We start from the raw sequence: 2,677 nt of genomic DNA, 5'->3' as shown, positions 1-2,677 counted from the left end.
AGAATTAGCACTGATGTGCCTGGCAGTTTGTGTAATTAATGCATTGATTTAGATGAAACGTTTGAATTGTATGAGTTTAATTTAACATTACTTTAGAATATTCCTTTGCCTGACTGTAGAGAGGATGTGTGTTAGGAGAAACCCGTTGGTTCACGGGCCATCAATGAGTACACTTGTAATTTTTTTTTATTACTTCAGTACTTATGAATAAAGTAATTTGTGTTCTCTGCTTCAGTCCTCTTTCTTGATTTCTATTTTAGAACTAATGTGTTCATATCAAGTGTCCCAACTGGTAGCACACTGATTCTGTGTGCCAAGATAGCTGCAGATCTTGGTGTCTGCCTCCACTGTAGCATTGTTTCCCATGCGATCGCCGTATACAACAGTATCAGGGCCGGTGCTTGGATTTTTAGGTACATAGGCGAAGATGCATTTTTCTGCCCCCCCCCCAAAAAAAACATCTTCACCTATGTGCCTCTTAACCAGCCCCTCTCCCCTCCCTGACCATTAATGGTCCCTTCCCTGTCCCTTAGTGTTCTTCTCCCCTACCCCCTCTTTTCCCTGTCTCTTGGTGTTTCTCTGCCATTCCCTCCCTGTCCCTTGGTGCACCCCACACCCCATTAGTGGTCACACTCCCCTTCCTGGTGTGTCAGTGTGTACAGAGTGTAGCGGAACGCGGTACAGGAGCTTCAGTTTTCTGTACCCGGCCGAACTGACAGGGAGTGCTCTCTCTGTGAGCACCTCCTGTCAGTCTGGCCAGGTACAGGAAACAGAAGCTCCTGTACCGCGCTCCGCTACACTCTGTACACACTGACAGTCACACACTCAATGACAAACACACAGACGTCACTGACAGACACAGACTAATTGATCTGACACACACTCATTCATTGACACTGACAGACCCACACTGACACTCATTGACAGACACACTGATAGTCACACACAGACTCAATGACAAACATACTCTCACTGATTTGACAGACACACACTCATACACTGACAAACACACTCATCATACACTGACAGACACACTCATACACTCACATACACTCACACGCACACACACAGACGCTGTCACTCACAGACGCACACACTGTCACTCGCAGACGCACACGCTGTCACTCGCAGACGCACACGCTGTCACTCGCAGACGCACACGCTGTCACTCGCAGACGCACACGCTGTCACTCGCAGACGCACACGCTGTCACTCGCAGACGCACACGCTGTCACTCGCAGACGCACACGCTGTCACTCGCAGACGCACACGCTGTCACTCGCAGACGCACACGCTGTCACTCGCAGACGCACACGCTGTCACTCGCAGACGCACACGCTGTCACTCGCAGACGCACACGCTGTCACTCGCAGACGCACACGCTGTCACTCGCAGACGCACAGGCTGTCACTCGCAGACGCACAGGCTGTCACTCGCAGACGCACAGGCTGTCACTCGCAGACGCACAGGCTGTCACTCGCAGACGCACAGGCTGTCACTCGCAGACGCACAGGCTGTCACTCGCAGACGCACAGGCTGTCACTCGCAGACGCACAGGCTGTCACTCGCAGACGCACAGGCTGTCACTCGCAGACGCACAGGCTGTCACTCGCAGACGCACAGGCTGTCACTCGCAGACGCACAGGCTGTCACTCGCAGACGCACAGGCTGTCACTCGCAGACGCACAGGCTGTCACTCGCAGACGCACAGGCTGTCACACGCAGACGCACACGCTGTCACACGCAGACGCACACGCTGTCACACGCAGACGCACACGCTGTCACACGCAGACGCACACGCTGTCACACGCAGACGCACACGCTGTCACACGCAGACGCACACGCTGTCACACGCAGACGCATACACACACTCACTCACTAATTATTTTATAAATAAATATTTTCCACCCAGCCTCCCTACCTGGAGAGCTGGTGTGGATGATGAATCCTTCCCTGGGGTCCAGTGGGGCTGCTGGGCGGCGTGCGGCTGTGCTGAGATCAGACGCGGCGAGGGAGCTCTAACCTCTCTGCTCCCTCGCGCGCTGTCTGCTGATACCGCGGGAGCCGGAATATGACGTCATATTCCGGCTCCCGCGGTATCAGCAGACAGCGCGCGAGGGAGCAGAGCAGAGAGGTTAGAGCTCCCTCGCCGCGTCTGATCTCAGCACAGCCGCACACAGCACCGGGGGCCGAGATGGTGGCCCGGTAGGAGGGAGAGCTTCCCTCCTGCCGGTCACTGAAATCTTGCGCCCCCAGAGCCTGTGCGCCCTAAGGCGGCCGCCTGTGCCGCCTTATGGATGCGCCAGCCCTGAACAGTATAGTGAGGTGTAACTGGCAGTGCTGACTTGTCACTCACTCGGAGTCCCTGACACATGTAGTGAGTGTGGATACTGCCCATAAAATCTAAAACCTCGTGTACAACAGTATTTCGATTTTATATTTCATGTGGTCAAGTGGAAATTTGGGAAGCTTTGTTCAAAAAGTATTCATCTGGGCTGTTTCTCAAAGAAGGGCCATTAAACTGCTGCAAGTAAGATGGATGCCCAGCACAGGGACTTTATAAAAAGACACTATAACACATGCCATGTATGACCTTGTAGGGCCACACAAGCCTGCTAATATGCATGACCAATGTTGTGGCTGTAGATTACCATGAAAATAACATACATGCATTTTG

The 2,677-nt window shown here is 53.0% G+C and overlaps 1 protein-coding gene across 1 annotated transcript in view; it reads left to right on the top strand.

The window, feature by feature from the left end:
• The window catches only part of KDM3A (lysine demethylase 3A), a 27,142-nt gene extending 26,913 nt beyond the window's left edge, over nucleotides 1-229 (top strand). The window contains exon 27 of the mRNA XM_063457631.1: nucleotides 1-229. This exon is cut by the window's left edge and continues 852 nt beyond it. The gene's annotated coding sequence lies outside the window, so the exon portion shown is untranslated.
• The last annotated feature ends 2,448 nt before the right edge of the window (nucleotides 230-2,677 follow it).

This window comes from Pelobates fuscus, chromosome 6, assembly GCF_036172605.1.
Source record: "Pelobates fuscus isolate aPelFus1 chromosome 6, aPelFus1.pri, whole genome shotgun sequence".
Taxonomy (NCBI): Eukaryota; Metazoa; Chordata; class Amphibia; order Anura; family Pelobatidae; genus Pelobates; species Pelobates fuscus.
This window is presented reverse-complemented; position numbering and strand designations above follow the sequence as displayed.